The sequence below is a fragment of the Kogia breviceps genome, chromosome 2 (assembly GCF_026419965.1).
Source record: "Kogia breviceps isolate mKogBre1 chromosome 2, mKogBre1 haplotype 1, whole genome shotgun sequence".
NCBI classification, from domain to species: domain Eukaryota; kingdom Metazoa; phylum Chordata; class Mammalia; order Artiodactyla; family Physeteridae; genus Kogia; species Kogia breviceps.
Genome location: NC_081311.1, coordinates 12,622,783 through 12,635,397, shown reverse-complemented (window position 1 = coordinate 12,635,397; position 12,615 = coordinate 12,622,783). Strand labels below are relative to the sequence as shown.

Genomic DNA, 12,615 nt, shown 5'->3' with positions numbered 1-12,615 from the left:
AACGTTTAAGGTGCATTCACTTAGCAATTGATGCAAGTCATTTACGTCCTTGATTTCCACAGTCTGACTGAAGTTTCTATTTAAAATGTTGATGTCTTTTTCTGAATGGAGCAATAAAACCAGAAGCAAATTACCAGGAAGATAATGGAACCTAAGCTTCAAGGCTCCTCTTTTTCACAGGTCCTTCCAGAGCACTATACCTGATTTTCTATATTTTTAATCTGTATTCCTTTTTTGAAAGAGAAGACCTCAAATTACATAAGCTCCAAGCCCTATAAAACCGGGATCCATCCCTAAATCTGGCCTGAGGATTTTTAAAGTTGGAATGGAGGTTATGTTGAGATATTCTGTTAGCACAAAGGACACGGTGTAAAACATGCCAGTATTGAAAAGCAGGTGTTGTGCTATTAATAAAAATATTTCTACTGTTCTGAGAAGCAGGGGGAGGGGAGTGATAATAAGCTCCATCATGACTTTGCCACGGGCATATAATATACCTTCAGGCTCACGATCCCATTTCAGGACTTAAGGACAGTAACAAGTTTCAGAGTTACCTTTCTTAGCACCAACTGGGGTTCTACGTTTGCAGCCACTGTTTCTCTTCCCTGTCCATAGCATCTTTGGCATACCTTTCAGTGTGTGCCAGGCACTCTTCAAGACATAGAACAGCAGTATACAAAACAGGCCCAGGCTTCCCTGGTGGCGCAGTGGTTGAGAGTCCGCCTGCCGATGCAGGGGACACGAGTTCGTGCCCCGGTCTGGGAGGAGCCCACGTGCTGCGGAGCGGCTGGGCCCGTGAGCCATGGCTACTGAGCCTGCGCGTCCGGAGCCTGTGCTCCGCAATGGGAGGGGCCACAGCAGTGAGAGGCCTGCGTACCACAAAAAAAAAACAGGCCCAAATGCCTAACCTCATGGAACCAACATTCTATACAAATGGCAAGCTTCTGTCCATCAGCAGCCAAGTACCACTCAGCCCAGACTTCAGCTGTGACTGCTCAGAAGGGCACAGTTCCTCCACTGGGCCACTGCTTCAGTATCTCCACAGGGTGAGTCTGTGCTCTGGGCACCCAAATGGGTTTCACCCTGGGAAGCAGTGCCAGTTGCCGTGGCCAGGGCACGCCTTTCCTCATCAGCCCTCAATCATTTCTGATCACTTTTGGACTTTCTCAAAATCATCTATTTTTAATAAGTTCTTGCTGATGTGGCATTAAGAACTGTCCTCACGATGCCACTGACAGGTATGATAATTTCTGGTGTGTTCCCACAGGGGAAAAAACTTAACGTAACTTTTAAAAAGTGAACTCTATGTCCAAATCCGTAAAACAAGGCAAAGTTCAAATAAGGTGTGTTTCTGAACTTAATTCCTAAATATCTGTAAAGTGACGTGCCATTCTCCTCTGACCATAAAACACATACACACACACAAATACCAGGGCAACTTGGTGGCCACAGACAAACACAGATTATTCACTGAGGAGCCTGCAAAGTGAAACTGCCCACCTGAACAGCAGCCTGGCTGCAAATCAGCCAACGTGGAGTGGCTGCTTCGCGACTTGTTCTGGGCTTATGGTCCAAAACACTGTCTCTCCATTCAAAGCACATACATGTTATTTATACATTTGTAATTGTACTATGGTACCAACTGGTCCTATTAGGCCCCCTGTTACTTCTGTTGGGTTCCTCTGGATTGTGATTCTCTAGTTCTTTGAAGTGTTGCTCACCTCATACCTTTCAGAATGCACTCCTTCATTTTAAAGCAGATCACTCCAAATCATCCTTCACATGTGAAAATTACTCAGCCATTCTCAAGAGACGTGGCATACCAGAGAACAAGAAACAAGTTTTTTAGTGTAGATTACAGCCAGGTCTGTGTAACAGTCCATGTATCAATACATAAATTTTCACGTTTTTAGCCTGCACGTCAAATATTTTAGTTTTATCATTTAGCCCCAAAGAAGATGTAAATCATTCAGAACCCCTTTTTCCTCTACAGTTTTGAGTATCAGCCTCTCCATTTCATATTCGAGAGATTTTTTCCAATTCCACCATTATTCTACAAAAAAAATTCTGTGTATGCTATGCAGAACACATCTTTAGTCCAGGGCTGACATGATTTATGATGAACAAAAAATATTTATGTATCATCCTCATCTCAATGGCTGGGCTTTCTTTTGCCTGTGGAAACCAAACACAGTCACTACATTTAGCACACCTGGGCAGATGGCAATGCACCTAGAAGAACACGACACAGCTCAGCAGTTCCTCAGCTAAGGTTTTCCCAAAGTTTTATGAAGACAGTAATGGAGGTCTCTAAGCTAATTTCAATATTTAAAAAGCCCAATATATTTTATTATTCCTCAAACAATATCATCCACCTTTAGGTCAGGAGGCTTAAATTCAATGAAACATTATTCTTCACCACACTTTAATTCATCAGAGACTCTGATTGGTAGCTACAGACCTGATTTTTATTTTAAAAAAAAAAAGAACAAAAATTAATGAATATAGTTTAGTGGACACAATCTTTCAAAATATAGCATCCACGGAGATATCAAATTATAATAAAAGGGGTTCTAGGTTGCGAAAGGATTGGGAACCAGTGGTAGAGCAGCGGAAAAAACACTGTTTTGAAAATCAGAAGATGGGTTCCTGGTCCTGAACAACAAAATTGTGGGGAAGCCACTGCATCTGGCTGGGTCTTCATTCTTAAGCTATAAAGGGTTTGATCAGATCTCTGGGATGTCTTGCTGCTCTAAAATGTTTCTTTATGGATCTCAATATTATACGTGCCCAAATGCCCAGAATCACCCCATTCCTTGCTGTTAACACTCCATCCTCTCACAGTCAGAACAATACTAATTAAACCTCAACGGCCCAGAAGATAAGTGTTCTCTCCTAACCCAGCCACCACAGGCAAGCTTGCTAGTTTTCAGTAAGACTCTGCACTTCAGAGAGAACACCTAAAAGATGCTCTGGAGAAAGGGAAAAAAAAAAAAAAAAAAAAAAAAAAAAAAAATTATGACAGAAGAAACAGAAAGAAAAACAAAGCAGGTCACCGCTATACATGGCATACAAACAATGTGACAGGCACTGTTTTACCCTTAATCCTCACCAATGACCCTTCCACTAGGAATTATTATCTAAACCCCTTTTACAGATGAGGTAACAGACTCACCTAATGCACTGTAATCCACTTATCTTAGAAAAATAGAACTCTATAGCTTGAAAACGCTATAGAGAACAGACTTTAAGTAGTAATATATTCTTGGTGACACAGATTAGAGAATGGGTCTGAAGAATGTCTCCAGCCTGTAATTCTGTTAACATTTGATTAAGAAGAATTTTCTTCTCACTTTCTAAGGGCAGAGAGCTATGTAAAATGTTAGGCTAAATCGCATACATCGAAGTCACATTCAGAGGTCTGGGTAATAACGTCACAGTTTCTGGAAGTCCAGGCAACTGTGTATTAACCAAAACTCAATCTGAGCAGTTTACTGGGTAAATGTCTCCTGCCTCTAATATTCCAGAATTTCAATTCCATTTTTACCAAATGAAGCTGTCTTATTCCCAGATTTTATATTCAATTAAAGAAATCTGAATCTTGTCTGATCTGAATTTAATCTTACTTGTATGACAGTCACAAGCCACCACCCACCAATCTGAAGATTGTGTTAAATAATTTACACAATAATCAGTTTCTGTGACTGGGAATTAGTTACTTAACTGAAATACTTTTAAGCATGCTGTCATCAACATTAATGTAAATGTCCTATTCATGTCTATGAAATAAATACGCTCCGTTTTCTCAAAAAGGTAGAGAAAGTACAACTGAATCACAGGCCTGACTTCGGATTTAAGTTACCACTCTGATTACCCAGATTAACTATTTAGCAGAATTTTGCATGTAATGCATATGTTTTCATCAAAGTGAGTGTTTTGTTTAGCCAACACTTCCCCAGACTCAAAACCCTACACGGAAAGATTTACAAGTAACCAGTAACACTTCGAGGCTCATTTCAAATTGGATGCCGCTGTGAGAATACTTACAGGGTGCAAGACAGCAATAGGGTGGCTCTAGAAAGGTACACCTTTTCCTGTTTGGCTGCACAACCCGTAACTCTGCAGGCTCTCGGCAGCAGGGTCACACTCCAATCCCCGAGAGGGAAGAATCCCCTCCCGGCACAGAACTAAAAGCGCTGCAGATTCTGATGCTGGACGCCTAGCTTGCTGACACTCCCATTGACTGCAGCTCTCTTCCGGGTACAGCAATTGTAAACCAGAGACTGTTTCCCGGCTCGAAAGTCTGTCTCCTCGTCCCCTCTCACTCTGGCTGGGGTGGGACGAAGAACCCCTCTCCCACCAACAGGACGGGGAAGGCGCTGCGACGCCAGGTCCAAGCAAAGCGGAGGCCAGCTCCGCCGACTCTCCCGCGGGCCCGGCCAAAGGGTTTGAGGGCTCCGCGGAGAGGCTGTGAGGCCACCCACGCTGGCTCGCTGGCTCCCTCGCTCCCCGCACCCGGCCTTCCCAGGTCCTCACAACGGAGCCCGGGCCGCCCGGGAACCAACCCAGCCACCAGCTCTACTCACCAGTGCAAAGCCGGCCGTCCAGCAGCCATGTTAAGACCCGTCAACATCGCGCCTTCTCATTGGCTCCTACATCTCAGCCAATGGGCTAAGGCCGTTCTGGCCTGGGGTCGCCATGGAAACCGGCCGCGCTCAGCTGTGCTCTCTTAAATAGGCAGAAAAGGGTTGATTCCTTTCTTTCTGCTACTTTTCTCTCGCCGTTTTCTTCTGGACGTTTTTGTTTTTGTGTGTGTGTGTGGTACGCGGGCCTCTCACTGCTGTGGCCTCTCCCGTTGCGGAGCACAGGCTCCGGACGCGCAGGCTCAGCGGCCATGGCTCACGGGCCCTGCCGCTCCGAGGCTTGTGGGATCTTCCCGGACCGGGGGCACGAACCTGTGTCCCCTGCATCAGCAGGCGGACTCTCAACAACTGCGCCACCAGGAAGGCCCTTTCTGGACTTTTTTTTTTTTTTTTTTTTTTTTTTTTTTTTTTTGCGGTACTTGGGCCTTTCACTGTTATGGCCTCTCCCGTTGCGGAGCACAGGCTCCGGACTCGCAGGCTCTGGCCCACGGGCCCAGCCGCTACGCAGCGACGTTTTTAAAGTCTGTTCTTTCTCTAATCCTTCCCGTACTCCGTGGTGAGGAAAGTTCTGGCTTAGACCTTGAACTGAGTTCATTCCCCAAGGACGGAAAGTCACTGCAGAAGCTCTGTAGACCCGTCTGGGAACGTTTCCATTCATATACCCTTGTCCCCTCGCTCCCTTCCTTACTTTTTTTTTCTTTCTGTACATGTTTATTGAGCAGGCACCCTGCCAGCCTATGTTTAGAGCAAAATGATCCCTATTCCTGTTTTAGTGGCACTTACCGTTTGGTGATCGTGTCAGCTGCTTCACTGGCCAGCTGTGTGGCCTTGGCCAAAAGCTCATTGAGCTCCTTTAACGTGGCAGCCACTGCCTTAGGCTCTGAGAAGGGGCTTAGGGAAGCATAGAAAATAAGCAAGGGAAAAAAAAAACAGGAGGAAAAAAAAGCTCTATGAGGAAAATAAAACAGCATAATATGACCGTGATGGGAGTGGGGCTATTTTAGAAATGCTTCCATTTTCTGAAATAACGTTCTGTAATAATAAGAATACATTCCTATTTTCTAGTGTTGTAACGGTTATGTAACAAAATACACATAAACCCCTTAAGGCATTACCTTGCCCACAGTAATTTTCAGTTTGTATTGGCATTAGCCTTATCAGTAATGCCTTTCTTTGAAGCATTCTAAAAATGTGAAACAATTTTGTATTGCACTCAGTAACATCACAATTTAGTATAAACCGATGTTTAAGTGTAATACTTAACTATCAACTACCTCACCCCCATTGTTTTCCAGAAGATGTGCCAGGTGTATGGAGTAGCTTTCTATGACCCCAGAATCATAGCAAAACCTGAAGTGACAAGTTTGGGTTACTAAAGTCCTTTCTCACACTCACATTCTGTGATGCTCGATTAGAAGCAGGGCTGAGTGGTGTAAGGATCTGTATGAAACTCTCCTGGCCAAATGTGTCCAGCCCCTCAATAGTGTTTTTCCCTGAATCCAATCCATAAAAAGTAGTTAAAGAGAGGACATGTAGGAAAATGCTGTTGTGACTGTTACATTGAGCCTCTTAATTGCTATCTTAGTCTGCTGGAGCTGCCATAACAAAATGCCACAGACTAAGTAGCTTACGCAACAAAAATTTATTTCTCACAGTTCTGGAGGTAGGGATGCCTAAGATCAAGGTGTCAGCAAAGTAGGTTTCATTCTGAGGCCTCTTCTCTTGGTTTGTAGGCAGCATCCATCTTGCTGTGAGCTCATAAAATTTTTTTGTGTAGTTGTATAAGGAGAGGGAGAAGGAGCGAGAGAGAACCGGGTGGGTGGGGGCAGGAAGGGCTCTCTGGTGTTTGTTTCTTCACTAATCCTATTGGATCAGGGCCCTACCCTTACGGCCTCTTTTAACCTTAATTCCTTAAAGGCCCCATTTCCAAATACAGCCACCCTAGGGTTAGAATTTCAACGTATGAATTTTAGGGGTACACGAACATTCAGTCCATAACAAATGCTGATGGTGGAGGTGTAACCAAAATGGGGAAAGAAAGCACAGAAGGGGAAGAACTGAGACACGGGGTAGGAAGGAAATATTGTTGGCCTGTTTCAGAACTATCTGGATTGTTTCTACATATGTTCCATCAAAGAATACTCATTGTTTAGTGCATATAAATGTGCAAGGGATAGAGGGGGAATATAATTATAGGTACTCCAAAGACTTACAGCCACCAGATTTCACATCAAAGTTTTCTGGAAAGTCCTACTCCAAAAATATGTAATTTAAAATGTTCTCAGGGCTTCCCTGGTGGCGCAATGGTTGAGAGTCCGCCTGCCGATGCAGGGGCCGCGGGTTCGTGCCCCGGTCCGGGAGGATCCCACGTGCCGCGGAGCGGCTGGGCCCGTGAGCCATGGCCGCTGCGCCTGCGCGTCCGGAGCCTGAGCTCCGCAACGGGAGAGGCCACAACGGTGAGAGGCCCGTGTACTGCAAAAAATAATAATAATAAAATAATAAAATAAATAAAATGTTCTCAATGTTAACTTGAGAATTCTCAAATATCTGATTGTTTACTCTTAATTACATTATTGGATTCCTATAATAAACGTAAATAGCTCAGACCATTCTTCCAGTTTTGCTTGTAAGACTTTCAGTCTCTGAATATTATTATTTTGCCAGTTTTCTGGAGGAAATGTCAGTCATTTGATTTATTTTAATCGATAAATTTACCTTCCCTCCAGCAAATTCCTGCCCTGGAACCCTGCCAAACCATGCATTTTGTGAATGAAATACTTGTATTTGTGAGATTTCTATGAAACATAGAATTATTGAGTATCTTTTACTAAATCATAGTGAATGTGATGCAGCTAGTGAATTGTGCTTGAATTGTGTTGCATGTGGCACTAATTTCGAACATGTAAGTTTCATTTAAATTTTCAACCATCTTAAAAAGCATAAAGCAGTTTTTCTTTGCCAAGAAATATTATAGTTTATGAATCATTTTTCCTTATATTTAGTAATTTTTATCCTTAGTGTAGAGATTACAAGTCACACTTATATTATAAAAGATTAATTGTGGAGGTCTTTTTTGACAGCTGCTAAATCTCTGATTGTTGAAAATTTCCCCAAATATAATGAAATCCCTTAAATATTTCTCAGTTGGAAAAAGTGAATATGACTTTGTTGAACAAATGATAAATGTGCTTCTTGCTGAAACTGAGAAAGAGAATAGTTATTTCCATCTGTACAAAATGCCTCATTGAAGAAAAAGTAGTCTAGTGACTTATGCGAAAGAATAGAAACAAGAGAGTTCTGAACTTTAGGAATTGTGTGGCAATTTCTCTATCTGAATTTTTTTTAATTTGCAAATTGAAGCATCGATAACAATGTTAATCTTCCAAGAATATGTTGAACAACTAACACTATGACATCAGCAACTGTTGATATTGGAGGAAACAAAATTTCTGTAACATAGGATGTTGCCAAAGAAAAGTACTTTTTCTTTATTCATCATGTCTGGTACTTTCAAATTCTTCATGTCCAATAGGTTGTATATGGGAAGATAGGAGAGAAAGCATTTCTGAGTGCTAGGTATTTTGCAACTAATGTCATATAAACCTATGGTGTAGTTATTATTGTGCCCATTTGACAGACAAGGAAATTAAGGTTTCAAGAGTTTGAAGAAACTTGCCTAATGTCACACAGCTAGTAACATGCAAAACTAAGGTGGGGACGTTTCACTGCACTCTGAAGCTCCTGCTGTTTCTGCTGTCACACACTACCCCTTTTACAGTGAAGTTCCTGATAAATCCCAGCATAGTGCAGTCAATAAAATGTAGACATTATTAATACCCAGTGGGATGTGTACCGGGTGGGAGCTCATGAAAAGAGAGGCTTCAGGAGCAAAATGTGTCTTCTCTCTCCATCTCTCTTAGTACCTAGAGAGTGATCAAATCCCATCAGAGGCATCCTCTTCAATCATTACTGGATTGCTGCATTGAAATCTATGTTACTCTCCCTTTTCCTAACACCTTCATCCTCTGAAACAGCCCATTGCCTGATTAATCTCTCTAAATGAAGGAACACATGTAAAGCTTTTAACACTCATCCTAGCATGTAGTCAATAGTCAATAAACATTAATTCCCTTCCCTTACACCTAAAACCTGTGTGTGTGTGTGTGTGTGTGTGTGTGTGTGTGTGTGTGTGTGTCTGTGTGTTGGGGCAAGGGGAATTCAACAGGCAGAACACAGAGGATTTTTAGGACAGTGAAAATACTCTGTCTGATACCATGATGATAGATACATTTGTCCAAACTCATAGAGTGTACAACACCAAGAGCAAACTGTAATGCAGACTGTGGACTTTGGGTGATTACGATGTGTCGTTATAGGTTCACCAGTTGTAACAAATGTACCATTCTGGTGGGGGATATCAGTCGTGGGGGAGGGGCAATTCATATAGGAAAGAATCTCTATATCTTGCCTTCAATTTTTCTGTGAACTTAAAACTGCTCTAAAGATAAAGTTTTTAAAAATCATAAGACAAATAACACTTCATTACTTGTGAAAATTACATGAAACCCAAATTTTAATGTCCATAAATAAAGTTCTATGGGAACACATACACACACAAAAACTGAGTACATAAATGTTGACAGATTATCAGATTACTCTGTCAACAACTTTGTGGTCTTTACTATGTGCCCAATGCTTAGCACTTTGCTAAGGTTTGAAGAGAATACAAATGAAGTATATGTACTGACATGTCAAGAAGTTTGTAGTCCAAGACATGTAATGACGTTATAAATGATACATTTTATGCTGTAAGTACCAAAATTATGAGGTCCATGATGTAAGTAGAAACTACAGAAGTCACAGAATGGAATTCAGAATGTGCTATTTCCTTTGCCTGGAATACCTTTCTCTTTTCTAGCTGTTGAACTTCTTTTAATTCTTCAAAACCTAGATCAAATATTACCTTCTAAGTTAAACATTTCCTGACTCATACTGTTCATGCCTTTCTTCCCTCTGCATTCATAACAGTTGATACATAGCAGAACTAGGGCTTCATCACACTGAAATACAATTATTTGTCATAAGTGAGTCTTCCCTGATGGATTGTGAACTCCTTTGAAGGTGCAGTCCTTGTCCTGCAGTAGGTGCTCAGTAAATGTTTGTGGAGAGGATGGATGGATGATGGAAGTGGAGATGTCAAGGCATGAGATGAAAAGAACTGGGGAGAGAAGAAGAACTACAATCCCGCAGCCTGTGGAACAAAAACCACATTCACAGAAAGACAGACAAGATGAAAAGGCAGAGGGCTATGTACCAGATGAAGGAACAAGATAAAAACCCCAGAAAAACAACTAAATGAAGTAGAGATAGGCAACCTTCCAGAAAAAGAATTCAGAATAATGTTACTGAAGATGATCCAGGACCTCAGAAAAAGAATGGAGGCAAAGATCAAGAAGATGCAAGAAATGTTTATCAAAGACCTAGAGGAATTAACAAACAAACAAACAGAGATGAACAATACAATAACTGAAATGAAAAATACACTAGAAGGAATCAATAGCAGAATAACTGAGGCAGAAGAACGGATAAGTGACCTGGAAGACAGAATGGTGGAATTCACTGCTGTAGAACAGAATAAACAAAAAAGAATGAAAAGAAATGAAGAGAGCCTAAGAGGCCTCTGGGACAACATTAAATGCACCAACATTCACATTATAGGGGTCCCAGAAGGAGAAGAGAGAGAGAAAGGACCCGAGAAAATATTTGAAGAGATTATAGTTGAAAATTCCCTAACATGGGAAAGGAAACAGCCACGCAAGTCCAGGAAGCACAGAGAGTCCCAGGCAGGATAAACCCAAGGAGAAACACACCAAGACACAGTAATCAAATTGGCAAAAATTAAAGACAAAGAAACATTGTTGAAAACAGCAAGGGATAAACAACAAATAACATACAAGGGAACTCCCATAAGGTTAACACCTGATTTCTCAGCAGAAACTCTACAAACCAGAAGGGAGAGGCATGATATACTTAAAGTGATGAAAGGGAAGAACCTACAACCAAGATTATTCTACCCAGCAGGGATCTCATTCAGATTCGATGGAGAAATCAAAAGCTTTACAGAAAAGCAAAAGCTAAGAGAATTCAACACCACCAAACCAGCTCTACAACAAATGCTAAAGGAATTTCTCTAAGTGGGAAACACAAGAAGAGGACCTACAAAAACAAACCCAAAACAATTAAGAAAATAGTAATAGGAACATACGTATCGATAATTACCTTAAACGTGAATGGATTCAATGCTCCAACCAAAAGACACAGGCTTGCTGAATGGATACAAAAACGGGACCCATATATATGCTGTCTACAAGAGAACCACTTCAGACCTAGGGACACATACGGACTGAAGGTGAGGGGATGGAAAAAGATATTCCATGCAAATGGAAATCAAAAGAAAGCTGGAGTAGCAATACTCATATCAGATAAAATAGACTTTAAAATAAAGAATGTTACAAGAGACAAGGAAGGACACTACATAATGATCAAGGGATCAATCCAAGAAGATATAACAATTATAAATATATATGCACCCAACATAGGAGCACCTCAATGCATAAGGCAACTGCTAACAGCTATAAAAGAGGAAATCAACAGTTAACACAATAATAGTGGGGGACTTTAACACCTCACTTACACCAATGGACAGATCATCCAAAATGAAAATAAATAAGGAAACAGAAGCTTTATATGACACAATAGACCATATAGATTTAATTAATATTTATAGGACATTCCATCCAAAAACAGCAGATTACACTTCTCAAGTGCACACAGAACATTCTCCAGGATATATCACATCTTGGGTCACAAATCAAGCCTCAGTAAATTTAAGAAAATTGAAATATCAAACATCTTTTCTGACCACAACCCTGAGATTACAAATGAATTACAGGGAAAAAAACATAAAAAACACAAACACATGGAGGCTAAACACTACGTTACTAAATAACCAAGAGATCACTGAAGAAATCAAAAAAGAAATTAAAAAAATACAGAGACAAATGACAATGAAAACACGATGATCCAAAACCTATGGGATGCAACAAAAGCAGTTCTAAGAGGGAAGTTTATAGCTATACAAGCCTACCTCAAGAAACAAGAAAAATCTCAAATAATCTAACCTTACACCTAAAGGAACTAGAGAAAGAAGAACAAACAAAACCCAAAGTTAGCAGAAGGAAAGAAATCATAAAGGTCAGAGCAGAAATAAATGAAATAGAAACAAAGAAAACAAAAGCAAAGATCAATAAAACTAAAAGCTGGTTCTTTGAGAAGATAAACAAAATTGATAAACCATTAGCCAGACTCATCAAGAAAAAGAGGGAGAGGACCCAAATCAATAAAATTAGAAATGAAAAAGGAGAAGTTACAACAGACACCGCAGAAATACAAAGCATCCTAAGAGACTATTACAAGCAACTCTATGCCAATAAAATGGACAGCCTGGAAGAAATGGACAAATTCTTAGAAAAGTGTAACCTTCCAAGACTGAACCAGGAAGAAATAGAAAATATGAACAGGCCAATCACAAGTAATGAAATTGAAACTGTGATTAAAAATCTTCCAACAAACAAAAGTCCATGACCAGATGGCTTCACAGGTGAATTCTATCAAACATTAGATAAGAGCTAACACCCATCCTTCTCAAACTCTTACCAAAAATTGCAGAGGAAGGAACACTCCCAAACTCATTCTATGAGGCCACCATCACCCTGATACCAAAACCAGACAAAGATACTACAAAAAAAGAAAATTACAGACCAATATCACTGATGAATATAGATGCAAAAATCCTCAACAAAATATGAGCAAACAGAATCCAACAACACATTAAAAGGATCATACACCATGATCAAGTGGGATTTATCCCAGGGATTCAAGGATTCTTCAATATACACAAATCAATCAATGT

The 12,615-nt window shown here is 40.7% G+C and overlaps 1 protein-coding gene across 11 annotated transcripts in view; it reads right to left on the bottom strand.

The window, feature by feature from the left end:
* The window catches only part of FAM204A (family with sequence similarity 204 member A), a 246,726-nt gene extending 242,063 nt beyond the window's left edge, over positions 1–4,663 (bottom strand). For 3 of the 11 annotated variants that reach the window (XM_067024559.1, XM_067024564.1, XM_067024563.1), the window contains exon 1: positions 4,587–4,663. The gene's annotated coding sequence lies outside the window, so the exon portion shown is untranslated. Of the gene's footprint in view, positions 1–4,047 lie in introns of all 11 variants that reach the window. The other 8 variants (XM_067024560.1, XM_067024565.1, XM_067024566.1 and 5 more) reach the window with 4 other exon arrangements.
* Between the last annotated feature and the right edge of the window lie 7,952 nt (positions 4,664–12,615).